Genomic DNA, 19,201 nt, shown 5'->3' on the forward strand with positions numbered 1-19,201 from the left:
AGGTCAGCCTTAGTTAGTGGAAGTCCATGTTGTTGGGCCCATGCATAGCCTGCATCTCTGCTACCATGGCCACTTTGTTCGTGGGCCCACTGGGCAATGACAGGGGTGGCTGAGGAAAAAGGTTGACCACTCTCCACAGAACGGGTCAGCTTATCTACTTGATTATTAAAGTCATCCTCCAATGAGGCCACCTTCTGATGAGAATTACCATGGGACACAAGTATCTTCATATCCTTTGCCCATTCAGAGAGTTCTATCCACATACACCTTCCCCAAATATCCTTTTCACCAATTTTCCAGTTGTGCTCCTTCCAAGTCCCAGACCATCCAGCCAAACCATTGGCCACCACCCATGAATCAGTGTATAACTGCACATCTGGCCATTTTTTCTTCCAAGCAAAATACACAACCATATGCACTGCCCGAAGTTCTGCCCATTGTGAAGACTTCCCTTCACCACAGTCCTTCAGGATTGCCCCAGAAAGGGGCTGTAATGCTGCAGCTGTCCACTTCTGGGCAGTGCTGGCATAATGTGCTGAACCATCTGTAAACCATGCCCTAGACCTCTCCTCCTCAGTCAATTGATCATAGGGTACACCCCATGATGCCATAGGTGCATGCTTGGGGACAGAAGGTATTGAAACAGGAGTAGCAACCATAGGCATTTGGGCAACTTCCTCATGTAACTTACTCGTACCTTCAGGGCCTGCTTGAGCCCGATCATGTATATACCACTTCCACTTGATGATGGACTGCTGCTGTGCACGTCCAGCTTTATGGCCTGGTGGGTCAGAAAACACCCAGCTCATAATGGGCAGCTCAGGTTGCATAGTAACTTGATGGCCCATTGTCAAACGTTCAGTTTCCACTAAGGCCCAATAGCAGGCCAAGAGCTGTCTCTCAAATGGAGAGCTTTCTGAGTCACTTGGCATATGGGACAGAGTAAGATACCCAAGTGAGGAATGTGCTGTCTCCAAAATACAGATAGGCCCACTAGATACTGTGCTTCTTTCTTAGTGGTAGGAGGGGCCAAATGCAACAACTTGTCCTTTACCTTAGAAGGAATATCCCTTCATGCTCCACACCACTGAACTCCTAGAAATTTCACTGAGGTGGAAGGTCCTTGAATTTTGGATGGATTTATTTCCCATCCCCTGATGCGTATATGCTGTACCAGCAACTCCAGAGTGGTTGTCACCTCCTGCTCATTTGATCCAATTAGCATTATGTCATTGATATAATGGACCAATGTGACACCCTGTGGAAGGGACAGGTGATCAAGGTCCTTGTGAACTAAGCTATGACACAGGGCTGGAGAGTTAATGTAACCTTGAGGTAAAACAGTGAAGGTGTACTGTTGACCTTGCCAGCTGAAGGCAAATTGCTTCTGGTGGTCCTTATGGACAGGTGTGGAGAAAAAAGCATTTGCAAGATCAATAGCTGCATACCAAGTACCAGGAGACGTGTTAATCTGCTCAAGTAAAGAAACCACATCTGGTACAGCAGCTGCAGTTGGAGTCACCACCTGATTAAGTTTCCGATAATCCACTGTCATTCTCCAGGTTCCATCTGTCTTCTGAACAGGCCAAATAGGAGAGTTAAAGGGAGATGTGGTGGGAACCACCACCCCTGCATCCTTCAAGTCCTTTATAGTGGCATTAATTTCTGAAATCCCTCCAGGGACACGATACTGGTTTTGATTCACTATTTTCCCTGGTGGTGGGAGCCTCAATGGCTTCCATTTGGCCTTTCCAACCATGATAGCCCTCACTCCACAAGTCAGGGAACAAATGTGGGGGTTCTGCCAACTCCTAAGTATATCTATCCCAATTATGCATTCTGGGACTGGGGAAATAACCACAGGGTGAGTTCGGGGACCCACTGTCAGTCTAAAATTTGCCAAAACTCCATTGATCACCTGACCTCCATAAGCACCTACTTTAACTGGAGGGCCATGGTGCTTTTTGGGGTCTCCTGGAATCAATGTCAATTCAGAACCAGTGTCCAGTAGGCCCCAAAAATTCTGATTATTTCCTTTCCCCCAGTGTACAGTTACCCTAGCAAAAGGCTGCAGGTCCCTCTGAGGAAGGATAGGTGTAAGTTTAATATTAAAACTTTTGGCGGTTGCAGGAGGGTTCCTCGAGGGGACCTGGCCACCCCTTCAATCAAGGAGTTGAGAATCTGTAAACTGGTTCAAGTCTGGAAACAGATTAAGAGGTCTTGATTCTCTGTTGCTATAATTCAAAGTGGTGTTATGTTTCCTTGCTCTGGAACTTTTCTGCTTATAGAGATCAGGAAGAAACTCAGTAGGCTTCTTATCTATTTGACTTGCATAATTTTGCCTATGCTGACTATCATGAAAAACATGTTCACCCCGCCTTTGGCAATTCAGCGCTGCCACTTGGCCCTTGTTACCCCGAGATCCAGTTATGCCCATTGCATCTACATCACCTAATGCAGCAACTGCAGCTCCCACTGTGAGGTCTTCTTTACATAAACGACCAATGATGAGAGACTTTAAGTATGCTGGCGCTCCCCTCACAAATCTGTTTCTTATAGTCTTAGTGAAGGGCACATCTTCTGGACGCTCCCATTGTGGGGGCAAAGATGAATTTACATGGTAAATCCATTCCAGCATTCCAAGTTCTCTGAGCTTTTTAATCCCTTCATCGACATTAAGCCAAGGGACATCAGGCAGCTCAAGCTCACTCACAGTAGGCCATCTTTGGATCCATACTTCAGCCAACCAATCAAAGAAACTCTTGGCACCCCTTCCAACTGTACGAACTGCATTGTTAAATCTAACATCTCTGCTCAATGGACCTATTTCAGTAAATTCAGCTTGATCTAATCTTATGTTCCTTCCTCAATCATCCCGCACCCTTAAAATCCATTCCCACACATATTCCCCATGCTTCTGCCTGTACAAATTAGAAAACTCCCGAAGTATTTTAGGGGTGTATCTCACCTCCTACTGTGTCACACTTTCTATCTCACCTTTTGGGAGCCTGCCTAGCCTTCTGGCTGGTGATAGGCCTAGAGGCAAAGATGGGTGGGAACTGAGAAGCACCAGCACTTCCTGCTGATTCCTCAGACAAAGAGGGATGAATTCCCTCAGGCAGGGGTGGAGAGGATAATACTTCTGGATGTGGGGGTGGGGATACAGCTGCTGCTAAGGGAAGGCAGGTCATATTTTCATCCAAAACATCTTCTTCAGAATCTAACACTTCGATGTCCCCAGGTTCTTCAGGGTCTTCCCACACATCACCATCCCAAGCCACAGGATCCCACTCTTTTCCAATCAATTCCCTCACTGTAACTTCTGATAGCTGATGAGGCTGGGGCTTGAGTTTACATTGCAAGTTAGCCAATCTCACATTGAGAGCTTGGGTTTTTCTGCAATCTGAGCTCTGTTCTGGCTAGAGAGTAGACTCTCCTTTAGAAACCTTGAGATCATGTATGTGGGTCTTCAGCTTGGAATTTTCCTTTTTGAGCTTCTGCTGTTCCCTCACTAGTTTGTCCAGAAATGTTAAAAGCAACCAACCAGCCTCATCATTGGTCTTACTTTTCCACAAATATTCAAATGTTTTAAATACAGAGTCACTAAATTCCTCGCTCTTCACAAGACATGACTCAGGGTCACCAAATACATCTATCTCACGGAGTTCTTTAAATAGTGCACACCATAGATTATTAGTGCCCTCCTTATTTCCAGTAAAAGTGCTTTCCATATCACCAGTAGGGCCTTTAGTAGCACTGAAATTGGAGAGCCAACACCAGATAGCACTAAGCTCACTAGAAAAATCCATCCTTACAATTCTGTTTCTCTAGAACCACTTCTGGTACCAAAATCTGTATTAGTCAGGGTTCTCTAGAAAACAAAACTGCTAGAATGAATTTTTTGTTTTTAATTTTTTTTATACTTATTTGAGAATGACGGAGAGAAAGAGGGTGTATTAGTCAGGGTTCTCTAGAGGAACAGAACTGCTAGAATGAATTATTTTAAAAAGGAGGTTTATTGGATCAGCTTACAGTAGTCCAATAGCAGTTGCAGGCCTGAGAATCACCGAACCTGGTAGCTGCTCAGTCCTGTGTCCAGATGCCTCAGCAGTCCTGATCCTGCTGGAAAGCCTGGAGGCTTCCTGAGGAGCCGCTCGGTTTCAATCCATGCGGGTCTTCAGTTAATGCTGGTCTTCAGTCCACACTGGTCTTCAATCCACGCTGGAAGATAGCGAGCAGTTCCGGCAACCAAGTGGAAGGAGGAAGGAAGGAACTCTTTTTACCCAGAGCTTATATCAAGACCCCTTCTGAGCGGGGCCGCCCAATCTGGGGGAAGGGCTCACTCTGGGGGAAAGACTTCCTCCTTTAGCTAATTCTTCCTAGAAGCAACCTGTGGATTACTAAACAGATCAAGTTGACAACACCTTAACTATCACAAAGGGAGAGAGAGAGAGAGAGAGAGAGAGAAAGGGAGGGAGGAAGGGAGGGAGGGAGAGAATGGGCACACCAGGGCCTCCAGCCACTGCAAACGAACTCCAGATGCATGCGCCCCCTTGAGCATCTGGCTATCGTGGGCCCTGGGAAATCGAGCCTTGAACTGGGGTCCTTAGGCTTCACCGGCAAGCGCTTAACTGCTAAGCCATCTCTCCAGCCCCAGGCCTCTTCTTTGATGAAGTGCTTAGGTAGACATTAATCCATTTCCCTCCAAGTCTCATTTTTGTAGGGTTTCTTCCACGAAAGGGCATTTCTTACCTCGGTCCATGATAGTGTAAAAGCGACCACACATGGGGCACCCACATATGGCATACGGTTTCTTTGCCCCACCTTTGTTATCACACCCCCTCACGAGCCAAATCGCCTTTCTCCGGGATCCTATCATTACTAGGATCAATCAGAGCTCTTGTCTGGCACCTGTAGTCTGGAGCCCTTCTGGGAGAGGTTGCCTCCATGCTCCCTGTGTCCCCAGTTTGCTGAGCATTGCTCATTCTTCTACCTCACTCCCAACCCCTTGACATATCCAACTTAGCTTTCGCTACTCTGAGCACACGGATCAGGGAGAATAAAGCACAGAGGATCTCCTAGGAATTGAAAGGAACCTTGGGGACTGGAGAGATGGCTTAGTGGTTAAGGTGCTTGCCTATGAAGCCTAGGGACCTAGGCTTGGTTTCCCAGTGCCCACATAAAGCCAGATGCAAAGTGACGCTTGTACCTAGAGTTCATTTGCAGTGGCTACAGACCCTGGTGTGCCCATTCTCTATCCATCTCTCTTCCTTCTGTCTCTCTCTGTGTACAAATACATAAATAAATTATTTTTAAAAATTAGCTGGAGAGATAGCTTAGCAGTTAAGGCACTTGCTGCAAAGGCTGAGGACCCAGGTTTGACTCTCCAGAACCCACGTAAGCCAGATGCACGTGGTGGTGCATGCATCTGGAGTTCGTTTGCAGTGGCTAGAGGCCCTGGCCCACCCATTCTTTCTCTCTTTCTCTAATACATAAATAATAAAAGAAGAATTGGACCAGCTGACAGAAAGCTGAAAGAAGCCATTCTACATGTAGTTCAATGGGAGAGATACCACCAGTGAAGATACTCAACAGTGGACACTGCAAGCCTTATATTTGGCCAGCCAGGCCAAATGAGCCAACAGGTGCAATAGTAGCACACCTGTCATGGTGGAAACCAACTGTCCTCCAACTGGACTGGAGGCCCGCTCCATGGGGGGAAACACATTCCTGATACTGAAAATTTAAAATAGGTAGTCATGAGCCCTAGGGGTGTAACATCTGCTGATGTCTGGATAAGTGTATATACTATACTTATCAAACTGCCCAGTAGATACCTCTTAATAGTTATACCGTTATATTAACACTACTCTCACTTTGGGTAGAGAATCTTCTCTTTTCAGATGGCAGTGACTTTGGGATGACTCAGAAGGTATCATAGTGCTGGAAAGAAGTGACTGGAGTACTGAGTAACATCTCAATCACACCTTCCAAGGCTCAGGGTATAATGTGGAAGAGGTGGCAGAAAGAATGTAAAAGCCAAAGGAAGGGCAGGATTCCTTACAACGTGCTCCCTCCAGACATAAAATGGCCTCGATATCCATGACCTCACAGTGCCTGACACTACCTACACAAGACCATCATAAAAGGAGGAACAGATCATGACATCAAAATAAAAGAGAGACTGATTGAGAAGGGATGGGGATATGATGGAGAATGAAATTTCAAAGGGGAAAGTGGGGGGTGGGGGAGGGAGGGTATTACCATGGGATACTTTTTATAATCATGGAAAATGTTAATAAAAATTGAGGGGAAAAAAAAAGAATTGGTGTGGGGACAGAGGAAATGACTCAGTAGATAAAGTGCTTGCCAGTCTGGAGCACCTGAATTCCATCCCCAGACCTTGCTTGAAAAGCTGGAAGCCAGAGCTGGAGAGATGGCTTAGCAGTTAAGGTGCTTGCCTGTGAAGCTTTTCCTCAATTCAAAAAAATAAAAATAAAAAATTATTGGGCTGGCGAAATGGAAGCGCTTGCCTGTGAAGTCTAAGGACCCCAGTTAGATGCTCGATTCCCCAGGACCCACATTAGCCAGATGCACAAGGGGGCGCATGTGTCTGGAGTTTGTTCGCAGTGGCTGGAAGCCCTGGAAAGCCCATTCTGTCCGCCCCCCTTCTCTGTCTGTCACTCTCACACAAAAATTAAAAACAAATATTGCACAAAATGGTGCTTTCAGGAGGCCTTGGCACTTCCATACTCATGGTCACTCATTCTCAAACAATAAAATGAAAGAATGGGGGTAGGTTATGGTTTGGTGTAGGTTGGATGAGTGATTAGAAACTTCTTCCTTGGGTTAAGTCAAAATACATTTACCTAGACTCCATCCCCAGCAATCCTGAACCTCAGCCCAGACCAGATAGCACCTCTTCCAACCAGTGAGTGGCCTCTGGAGACAGGCACGTGACGAAACCCATACCCTCTTTAACCATTTTTCTTTTTTTTTTAAATTATTTATTTATTTATTTGAGAGCAACAGACACAGAGAGAAAGACAGATAGAGGGGGAGAGAGAGAGAGAATGGGCGCGCCAGGGCTTCCAGCCACTGCAAACAAACTCCAGACGCGTGCGCCCCCTTGTGCATCTGGCTAACGTGGGACCTGGGGAACCGAGCCTCGAACCGGGGTCCTTAGGCTTCACAGGCAAGCGCTTAACCGCTAAGCCATCTCTTCAGCCCTTTAACCATTTTTCAAATACTTGGTTTCTGAGTCCTTCATTAGCCTGTTCTTTGACCTTTGGGTGATTGGGTGATTTCTGGCTAATGGTCCAAAAATTCTCTGACTAGGAAAGTACGGGTTTCCTTGTTTAAGACTACATTTGAGAATAGGGATGTGGCTCAGTTGGTAGGATTTTTACCAAGCAGGTTTGATCCTAGCACTGTATAAGGCAGGCATGGTGGTACATACCCATATTGCCAGAATTCAGGAGGTAGAGGCTGGAGGAGCAGAAGTTCAAGGTCATCTTCAGCTACATAGTGAGTTCAAGGCCTCATTAAAAAAAAAAAAAAAAAAGGCCAGGCCGGGTGTGGTAGAGCATGCCTTTAATCCAGCACTCGAGAGGCAGAGGTAGGAGGATCATCATGAGTTCGAGGCTACCCTAAGACTATATAGTGAATTCCAGGTCAGTCTGGGCTAGAGTGAGACCCTACCTCAAAAAAACAAAAAAAACAAAAAACAAACAAACAAAAGACTCTAACCTTATATTATTGGAATTCACACAGTCTTTACTGTGAGCTTCTTCTTTGCTTAACAACATGTGTGTAATGGATCTCCTGTTGATGGTTCTAGGCTATTGCTTTCTATTGTTTTTGTTTTTTTGAGGTAGGGTTTCACTCTAGCCCAGAATGACCTGGAACTTATTTTGTAGTGTTAGGCTGACCTTGAACTCACAGCAATTCTATCTCTGCCTCCCTAGTGCTGGAATTAAAGGCAAGCACCACCACACCTGTCTAAGAGAAACTTTTGCCATCTTCGGGTGCGATGGCAATGTAAAAAAGGCATCCTTGGGTCTAATTTTTTTTTTTTTTTAATTTGTGAGGAGAGAGAGAAAAAGAGAGAGAGTATATGGGTATGCCAAGGCCTCTTGCTGCTACAAATGAACTCCAAATACATGTGCCACTTTGTGGATCTGGCTTTAAGTGTGTACTGGGAAATAAGCCCAGGCTAGTAGGCTTTATAAGCAAGCACCTATAGCCACTGTCTCTCCAGCCCCTCTAGCCAAGTCTTGATAGAAACAGTTGACAAGGCAGCTGGGCATGGTGACACACACCTTTAATCCCAGCACTCAGGAGGCGGAGGTAGGAGGATCGCCATGTTCTTGAGGCTACATGGTAGCCTGAGACTACATAGTGAATTCCAGGACAGCCTGGGCTAGAGCGAGATCCTATTTTGGATAAAAAAAAAATAATAATGTTGATAGGGCAAAGCCAATATAGAATTCTGCTTCTTGCCATTAGACACCTCTTTTCTCAAAGATCAGGGAAGAGGGGCTGGAGAGCTGGCTTTGCGGTTGAGGCACTTGACTCCGAAGGCTAAGGACCCATGTTCACCTCTCCAGATCCCACGTAAGCCAGATGCGCAAAGGTGAGGCAAGCACAAGGTCACACACGCCCACTAGGTGATGCATGCATCTGGAATTTGATTGCAGTGGCTGCAGTCCTGGCACACCAATTCTCTCTCACTCTCTTGCTCACTCGCAAAAAAAAAAAAAAAAAAAAAAAAAATCAAAGAAAACTTCACGGGAGTAGGATATAAGCTGGCATTTAAAATTTGGAGAAAGTGGAGGCATGGTATGCCCATGTGGACGTACATGATGGAGGTCTGGGAGTTGTGAGGACTGCATGAAAAAAAATGTGTGGAAGTCTGGAGAGATGGCTTTGCAGTTAAGCACTTGCCTGTGAAGCCTAAGGACCCCGGTTCGAGGCTTGACTCCCCAGGACCCACGTTAGCCAGATGCACAAGGGGGCGCACGTGTCCGGAGTTCGTTTGCAGTGGCTGGAGGCCCTGGCGCACCCATTCTCTCTCTGTCTGTCACTCTCAAATAAATAAATTAATTAATTTTAAAAAATGCGTGCAAAGGACTGTGTCATGCCCAGCACATCGTGGGCCCCCACTGCGGGGGTGTTTGTGTTGGTGATGCTGGCAACGACAAGAGGCAGGAGGATGTTGGTGTGTGAGCTCTGGACAAGGCAGGAATTGCTCTCAGGGCTATCGCCTCTCCTTCTTCCTGTCACTGTCCACTTACCACGCTATATTGCAGGCCCAAGAGAAGGGCTGGCGAGGGAGTTCAGGACTGTTTCTCAGTAGCAGGCCCTGGCCAGCAGTTTCGCTTATGACGGTGTAGGAAGCAGCGAGGCAGAATGCCTGTCACCTCCATGGCTGACCTGAGCCTTATGGAGCTGATGCACCCGTGGCTGTCACCTGACTCCTCTCTAGTCCCTTCACATCCTGGTGCTCTGTACTGTGGACCTATTCAGATATCTTCCAGTCTCTTCAGATGCAAGGATAGACAATGGGTGTCTAGGGCCATTCATAACTGACCTTTTAATTTAATTTTATTTTTATGAGCAAGAGAGAATTGGTATTCCAGGGCCCCCAGCCACTGCAATTGAACTCCAGGTGCGTGTGCCATCTTGTGCGCATGTGTGGCCTTGCACACTTGCATCACGTTGTGCATCTGGCTTACATGGGATCTGGAGAATCAAACACGGGGGTCCTTAGGCTTCACAGGCAAGCGCCTTAACCTCTAAGCCATCTCTCTAGCCCTGACCTTTTTTTTCTTTCTTTCTTTTTTTTTTCCTCAAGGTAGGACTCACTCTAGCCCAGGCTGACCTGGAATTCACTAGGTAGTCCCAGGGTGGCCTCGAACTCATAGCGATCCTCCTACCTGTGCCTCCCAAGTGCTGGGATTAAAGATTTGCACCACCACGCACAACTATTCCACACTTAAAACATGTATTTATTTGAGAGAGAGGCAGATAGAGAGAATGGATGCACCAGGGCTTCCAGCCACTGCAAACAAATTACAGAGTCATTTGTTACATTGTGCATCTGGCTTATATGGGTCCTGAGGAACTGAACCTGGGTCCTTTGGCTTTGCTGGCAAGCGCCTTAACCACTAAGCCATCACTCCAGTTCTTATTTCACACTTTTATTGAAATAACCACTGGTGGCTTTGCCAAAGCTAATCGTGTGTGTATAGGCGTGGGTGGATGCTTAGTGTCAGCTCAGGTGGATTTTTCTCAGTAATTACGCTTTGCTGCTAATGGGTTCTACTAAATTTCTGTTTGTTCCAAAGATTAGATATAATAATTATGTCTACAGAAAAATTAAATTGTTCCACAGAGACTTTGGGCATTGCTATAGGGAATAGATTTTTCTCTCCCTGCCCTACTCCTTTTATGAACCTGGGACATTCTCCCTCTCTGACCCGTGGAGAGACTTTGCTCTGTTTCTCCTCTGGGTTTCTTTCAATAGTGCCCAGTAGAGCTGAGTGGCTTTTCAATCTCATCAGCCTCAGGAAAAGGGGACATCCCGTGGGGCCCTTGTAGAAGAATCATAGTAGCATTTGCACATTTCCAAAATTACACAGCCCTGTCTTTTTAAATTTAGCTTTACTTAATCATAATATTTCACTAGATCTCTTTCTTCTAGAACCAGGAATCAATCCCAGAGCCTTACTGGCACAAGTTTATCACTGAGGTACAACTCCAGTCCTAATCTTCACTTTTAGTTAATGAAATCCTCAAGACACCTGCACAAGAGGCATTGACATTATCCTTAGCCATGTATTTATTTTTTTGAGGGGTAAAGGGATCAGATAGTCTTATTTTCTTTTTTAAACAAATTATTTTTATTTATTTGTAAGCAAAGAGAAACAGAAGAGAGACAGAAAGATTGGATGCTCCAGGGCCTCAAGCCATTGCAAACGAAATCCAGATGCATGTGCCACTCTGTGCATTTGGCTTTACATGGGTACTAGGGAGTCGAACCCAGGAAAGGGCCTTAGCTGCTCAGCCATCTCTGCAGCCCCATTATTTTCTACTTATTTTTTTTTTTATTATTTGAGAGAGAGCATTGGCACACCCAGGCCCCCCTACAACTATAAATGAACACTAGAAGTATATACCATTTGTGCATCTGGCTTTATATGGGCACTGGGGAATCAAACCTGAGCCAATAGGCCTTGTAAGCAAACACCTTCATGCCACTGAGTCATTTCCTCAGCTCAGCCTTACTTTTTTGATCATAATTACAGTAGATCACACAACCAACTCTCAAAGACCCTGCTATGCAAAGGATAGACCAAACTTACCTGACTATCTGAGGGGGAAACTACACTTCCAATCTCCATGCAGTTCTTCGTATTACCAATTCCTTTCATCCTCTGAACAGTCTTTAAATGCAGTACTTTTATTACCACATTACAGATGTGCAAACTGAGCTTCAGACAGTAGTAGGAAATAGCATGAAGGTTAACAGCTCACTCGGGCACCAGAACCTAAAAGCCAAAAAGCACATTACAGTCAACACAGGAAGTGGGTGGTAAAGGTTGTCATTGCTGGGAGCCAGCACCCACGCACAGTTCCTCTGCCTTTAGGTAACAGGTAGGAGTCCTGTAGGAGGAAATGGGTTGCAGGTGCTGGGTAGGTACACCAAGGTTATTTCAAGGTTACAGGGGCCATGTGTGTGTCTGGGCATGTGGGACGGGCAGGCCAGGGTTAGACAGTGAGTCAGGTGCTTAAATCAGATGTTTTGTCTCCTGGGTACCAAGCTGAGCACCAGCCAGAGGGGCGATTAATCTGGGAGTACTGTGTGTAACAGAGAAGATACACAGATGCATATATGTGAATTTGCACACTCAACCACACACAATTTAAGAGTATTTTTAAAGCATTATACAAAACTGCACCATGTTTACCAGGCGTGGTGGCATATGCTGTTAATTCCAGCAGCGGAGAGGCCGAGATAGGAAGATAGCTGTGAATTTGAAGACATCCTGAAACTACACAGTGAATTTCAGGTCAGACCAGGCTAGAGTGAGACCCTACCTCAAAAAACAAAACAAACAGCCAGGCGTGGTGGCGCATGCCTTTAATTCCAGCACTTGTGAGGCAGAGGTGGGAGGATTGCTGTGAGTTCGAGGCCACCCTGAGAATAGAGTGAATTCCAGGTCAGCTTGGGCTAGAGTGAGACCCTACCTTGAACCAAAACACCAAAACAGAACCCCACCTCCAAAACAAACAAACAAACAAAAGCAAAACTGAGCCATGTCAATGAATGCAGCATGGCTTGACGCTTGAAGTAAAGAAACATGCAGCATGTGAATGTTCTGGGTAAGCTGAGAGGTTGTGTGGGTGATAGAATGAACATGGACTTGATATCTAAAGGTCTGGATTAGACATCCAGCCCTTCAACTTTCCCCCCAGGCTGCTTTGAGACCGGGCTCTATCTAAACATGGAGACCAAAACATCCCTTGGATTGTGAGTATCATGCTTTCTTTTCTTTTTTTTTTTTTTAAGTAATTACTTATTTTTATTTTATTTTTTGTTTTTTGTTTTGTTTTGTTTTGTTTTGTTTTGTTTTGTTTTGTTTTGTTTTGAGGCAGGGTCTTGCTGTAGCCTAGGCTGACCTGGAATTCACTGTGGAGTCTCAGGGCGGCCTTGAACTCAGGGCAATCCTCCTACCTCTGCCTCCCAAGTGTTGGGATTAAAGGTGTGTGCCACCACGCCCGGCTTAGTATTTATTTTTATTTATTTGAGAGAGAGAATGGGTGTGCCAGGGCCTTCAGCCTCTGAAAACGAATTCCAGATGCATGTGCCAGCCACCTTGTGCGTCTGGATTACATGGGTTCTGGGGAATTGAACCTGAGTCCTTTGACTTCACAGGCGAATGCCTCAGAACTGCCTGGAAGGCTTGGAGCCCAGTGCTTGAGACTCAGGGGGTCTGGGTGAACCCGAGAGTTTGCATTTCTAGCGGGTGTCCAGGTGTTGCTAATCTGCTGACACTCTGAGACTCAGTCCCCTAGGCCACACAAGCTCTTTGCTGGGATGTGCCAGTTGGTACCCTTGCTCTGACATAGCTGGTATGCCACACTGGAGCTCCCAACCAGCCCTACAGGGGCTCTCCCCACAATGAACACCACAGCCAAGGCCTTTCCCAAACAAAAACCCACAACACACCGCTGCCAGCACAGGCCTTCTTTGTCTCCCCAGAAGGTGCTTCCTTGGAGTGGGGTGCATTCTGGCGCAGCAAGTGCCCTGCTTCCCGGACTCTGCCGCCTCTCACCTCTGCCGCCTCTCTGCTCTAACTCCACCTCCACTCAGCTTTTCCTTCCTTTTTAATCTGTCTTTTTTTTTTTTAACTTTTTATTTATTTATTACAGTCAGAGAGGGAAGGAGAAAGAGAGAGAGAAAATGGGTGTGCCAGGGCTTCCAGCCACTGCAAATAATTCCAGACACATGCACCACCATGTGTTTCTGGTTTACATGGGACCTGGAGAAGCAAACCTGGGTCCTTAGGCTTTGTAGGCATGCACCTTAAATGCTAAGCCATCTCTCCAGCCCTGTTTTTTTGTTTGTTTCAAGGTAGGCTCTCACTCTAGCCCAGGTTGACCTGGAATTCACTATGTAGTCTCAGGGTGGCCTTGAACTTACTGTGATCCTCCTACCTCTGCCTCCTGAGTGCTGGGATTAAAGGCGTATGCCACCACACTTGGCCTTTATCTGTTTTGTTTTATCTTTTATTTATTTATTTATTTTGGTTTTTCAAGATAGGGTCTCTTTCTAGCTCAGGTTGACCTGGAATTCACTATGTAGTCTCAGGGTGGCCTCAAACTCATGGTGATCCTCCTACCTCTGCCTCCCAAGTACTGGGATAAAAGGTGTGTGCCACCACATCCAACTCTTGTTTTAACTTTTTTGTTTTTGTTTTTGTTTTTGTTTTTCGAGGTAGGGTCTCTGGTCCAGGCTGACCTGGAATTAACTCTGTCATCTCAGGGTGGCCTTGAACTCATGGCAATCCTACTACCTCTGCTGGGATTAAAAGCGTGTGCCACCACGCCCGGCTTGTTTTAACTTTATTATTGACAGTTTCCATAAATACAGGCAATAAACCATGATAGTTCCCTCTGCTCTTCCACTCCCCCCTCACAAATTCACCCTGCATCACAGCCCGCCCCTTTTCAATTAGTCTCTCTTTAATTCTGATGTCCTCATCTTTTCCTCCTATTATGAAGGTCTTGGGTAGGGAGTGCCAGGCACAGTGAGGTCATCGATATCCAGGCCATTGTGTGTCTGGAAGATTGCCTTGTAAGTAATCCTACCCTTCCTTTGCCTCTCACATTCTTTCCGCAATGGACCCTGATAGAGATGTTTCACTTGTCACTTCTTCTCAGCGCTATGGTGCCTTTTGAGTCTTCCCAGTGGTCACTGCTGTCTGAAAAGAGAAGCTTCCCTAACCAAAAGTGAGAGTAGAATTAATACATGTGTATAAATGTTAAGAAAAGTGCTTGCAGGGCAGTTTGGTGGGCACAATATATACATTTAGCCAGACAACAGCAGGCATTAGTCCCCTAGGGCTCATGACCTCTCTCCCCTATAGGCTTTTGGCTAGATTTTCAGTACCAGACATGTATTCCCTCCTATAGAGCAAGACTTCAGCTCAATTAGAGAGTGGCTGGTTTCCCCCATAACAGACATGCCACTATTGCACTAGTTGGCTCATTTGGGCTGGCTGGCCAAACTTGAGGCTTGCAATGTCCGCTGCTGTTTGCCACCACTGATGGCTTCTCTCTCCCATAGGGCTGCATGCAGCATAGCTTTTTCTAGCTTTTTATCAGATGGTCCACAGGGAGGAGATTTTTAGCTCAGCTCAGTGATCTTGGAGCCCAAATGTGTGGAGTCTTCCACAATAGGGCCTTACCATCTAGTTCTGGTGGGAAACTAAGAACCTTGGCAATGGCCTGTAATGTTTTGGGGGCATTAGGGACCTCCCTGGCCAACAACTCACTGGAAGGTATCCCATTCCTGGAACTGAAAAATTTCTAGTAACAATCTATGTCTTTTGGGTACACCATTATCCAAAGAAGTAGGTTCCATATGACTTATTCATAACATCTTAAATTTTGATTAACCCTCCTCTCACACTTCCTTTGCTCAATCCCTTCTCCTGACCTCACTTAGTCCATTGCATCCCAGTAATCTGTTCATCTACTTACATATATACAATACATTATCCTTAAGTCCTTCCCTCTCCTCCCTTATATCCCTTATAGCCCCTTTCTAACTTATGGCTCTCTGCTACCAACTTTTATTCCAACTCATATACAAATCTAAACATTTGTAACTAGAATCCACATATGAGAGAGAACATGGCTTTCTGGGCCTGGGTTACCTCACTTAGTATAATCCTTTCCAGATCCATCCATTTCCCTGCAAATTTCATAATTCCATTTCTCTTTATGACTGAATAAAATTCCATTGTATAGCCAGGTGTGATGGCACATGCCTTTAATCCCAGCACTCAGGAGGCCTAGGTAGAAGGATCGCCATAAGTCCGAGGCCACCCTGAGACTACATAGTGAATTCCAGGTCAGCCTGGACTAGAGTGAAACCCTACCTCAAAAAACCAAAAAAAAAGAACTCCATTGAATGTGGTACATCTTCATTATCTATTCATCAGTTGAAGGACATCCAGTCTGTGTTCCATTTCCTATCTGTTGTGAATAGAGCAGCAGTAAACATAATGAGCATGTATCTCTAAGGTAGTGAAATGAGTCCTTAGAATATATGCCTAGGAGTGGTATAGCTGGGTCATATGGTAAATCTATTTTAGCTTTCTCAGGAACATTTACACTGATTTCCATAATGGCTGGACCAGATTGCATTCCCACTAACAGTGTAGCAGGGTTCCTCTTTTCCATATCCTTGTCAGCATTTATTGTCATTTGTTTTCCTGATGATTGCCATTCTGACAGGAGATGCAATATCAAAGTAGTTTTTTTTTGTTTGCTTTTTGTTTTTAAATTTATTTATTTGAGAGTGACAGAGAGAGTAAGAGGCAGAGAGAGAGAGAGAGAGAGAGAGAGAGAGAGAGAGAGAGAATGGGTGCGCCAGGGCTTCCAGCCACTGCAAATGAACTCCAGATGCATGCGCCCCCTTGTGCATCTGGCTAACATGGGTCCTGGAGAATCCAGCCTCAAACTGGGGTCCTTAGCCTTCACAGGCAAGTGCTTAACCACTAAGCCATCTCTCCAGCCCTCAAAGTCATTTTCTAATATATTCTATTTATTTATTTATTTGAGAGAAAGAGAGGGAGAGGGAGAGAGAGAGAGAATGAGAATGGACACACCAAGGTCTTTAGCCCTGCATACAAACTCCAGACACATGTGCCATCTTGTACATCTGGCTTACATAGGTCCTGAAGAATCGAGTCTGGGTACTTTGGTTTTACAGGCAAGTACCTTAACGGCTACGCCATAGTTTTAATTTGCATTTCCCTGACGGCTAAGGGTGTAGAACATGTTTTTCGATGTTATAGACCATCTGTATGTCTTGTCTCTAGTTCCATGGCCTATTTTTTAACTGGTTTATTTTATTTATTATTTAGTGTTTTGAGTTCTTTGTATATCCTGGATATTCATCCTCTATCAGATGTATAACTCACAAAGATTTTCTCTTATTCTGTAGGTTGACTCTTTGCTCTGAGGTTCACAGTGTTCTCTGCTGTATAAAAGCTTTTTTTTTTTTTTAATTTTTTATTTATTTATTTGAGAGCGACAGACACAGAGAGAAAGACAGATAGAGGGAGAGAGAGAGAATGGGCGTGCCAGGGCTTCCAGCCTCTGCAAACGAACTCCAGACACGTGCGACCCCTTGTTCATCTGGCTAACGTGGGACCTGGGGAACCAAGCCTCGAACCGGGGTCCTTAGGCTTCATAGGCAAGCGCTTAACCGCTAAGCCATCTCTCCAGCCCTGTATAAAAGCTTTTTAATTTCATAAGGTCCCAGTAGTTGATTAGTGGTTTTACTTCCTGATCAACTGGGATTATATTCAAAAACTCATTGTCTATGCCAATATGTTGCAGTGTTTTCCCTATTTTTTCCTCTGGCAGTTTCAGAGTTTCAGGTCTGCTATTAAGGTCTTTGATCCATTTGGACTTGATTCTTGTACATGGGGAGAGATGAAGATTTATTTTCATCCTTCTACATACAGAAATCCAGTTTTCCCAGCCCCATTTGTTAGAGGCTGTCTTTTCTCCAGTGTATTTTCTCATGTGTGTGCTTTTCTTTTCTTTTCTTTTCTTTTTTTTTTTTTTTAGATTTTTTATTTATTTATTTGACAGCGACAGACACAGAGAGAAAGACAGATAAAGGGAGAGAGAGAGAATGGGCGCGCCAGGGCTTCCAGCCTCTGCAAACGAACTCCAGACGCGTGCGCCCCCTTGTGCATCTGGCTAACGTGGGACCTGGGGAACCGAGCCTCGAACCGGGGTCCTTAGGCTTCACAGGCAAGCGCTTAACCGCTAAGCCATCTCTCCAGCCCGTGCTTTTCTTTATCTTAAGTGTGAAGCATCCCTTCAAGTATTTTCTGCATATCTGATTTAGTGGTCATGTATTTCTTTAGACTGTTTTTGTTGTGGACTGTCCTTATTTCTTCATCAATTTGGATGGATAGCTTTGTAGGATAAAGTAATCTTGGTTGACAGTTGTTCTCTTTCAGAACTTGGAATACATCATTCTAAGTCCTCCTGGCTTTTAAGGTTTGTATTGAGTAATCTGCTGTTATCTTGGTGGGCTTGCCTTTATAAGTGACTTGAAGTTTCTAACTGCTTTTAATATATTTTCTTGGTTTGTGGGTTTCGTAGTTTAATTAAAATATGGTGAGAAGAGAGGTTCTTTCCTGTTTTTGTTTGTTTAGTTGTTTTTAAAAATATATATTTATTTATTTTGGTTTTTCGAGGTAGGGTCTCATTCTAGCCCAGGCTGACCTGAAATTCACTATGGAGTTCAGGATGGTCTTGAACTCATGGTGATCCTCCTACCTCTGCCTCCTGAGTGCTGGGATTAAAGGCATGCACCACCATGCCCAGTTTCCTGTTATCTTATTTATATTTCTTATTTGAGAGAGGGAAAGAAGCAGACAGAGAGAGAGAGAGTGAGAATGGGCACACCAGGGCTTCAAGCCATTGCAAATGAACTCCAGATGCATGCACCATCTTGTGAATCTGGCTTATGTGGGTCCTGGGGACTTGAACCAAGGTCCTTTGGCTTTGCAGGAAGATGCCTTAACTGCTAAGCCATTTCTCCAGCCCTTTTTCTTTTGTTTTTAAATTGTCTTTCCTGCTTTTGTCTGCTTGGTGTTCCTGTATCTGTACTTGCATCTCTTTCCCTATTTGTGGAAAATTTTCCTGTATGATTTTGTTGAAAATACCTACTATGTCTTTGGATTGAAATTATTCTTCTTTTATACCCTGAATTCTTATGTTTGATCTCTTCAAAGTGTCCTGAAGGTCTTGAAATTCCCACTGATACCTTCTATTAGTTTGTCTTCTTTATTTATTTGACAGAGAAAGAGGGAGAGAGGGAGGGAAAAAGAGAGAGAATGGACATGCCAGGACCTCCAGCCACTGCAAACGCACTCCAGACGTATGCACCCCCTTGTGCATCTGGCTAGCGTGGGTCTTGGGGAATCAAACCTGGGTCCTTTGGCTTTGTAGGCAAATGTCTTAACTGCTACGCCATCCCTCCAGCCCTGTCTTCTTCTTTTTTTTTTTTTTTGTTAGTTAATTTTATTTATTATTTTTAATTTGAGACAGAGAGAGGGAGAGAGAAAGAGAGAGAATAGGCACACCAGGGACTCTAGCCACTGTAATGGAACTCCATACACATGGGCTACCTTGTGCAACTGGCTTATATGGGACCTGAAGAATCAAACCTGGGTCCTTAGGCTTTGCAGGCAAGCACCTTAACTGCTAAGCCATCTCTCCAGCCCTAATTTGTCTTTATTTATTTATTTGAGAGCAACAGACAGAGAAAGGGAGAGAGAGATAGAGAGAGAGAGATTGGGTGCACCAGGGCCTTCAGCCACTGCAAACAAACTCCAGATGCATGTGCCACCTTGTGCACCTGGCTTACATGGGTACTGGG

General features: G+C 45.0%; 1 pseudogene; it reads right to left on the reverse strand.

Annotated features, from left to right (window-relative positions):
• Positions 1-11,534: 11,534 nt before the first annotated feature.
• Positions 11,535-19,201, reverse strand: part of LOC123459440 — a 43,907-nt pseudogene continuing 36,240 nt past the window's right edge.

Source organism: Jaculus jaculus, chromosome 3 (assembly GCF_020740685.1).
Source record: "Jaculus jaculus isolate mJacJac1 chromosome 3, mJacJac1.mat.Y.cur, whole genome shotgun sequence".
NCBI lineage: Eukaryota > Metazoa > Chordata > Mammalia > Rodentia > Dipodidae > Jaculus > Jaculus jaculus.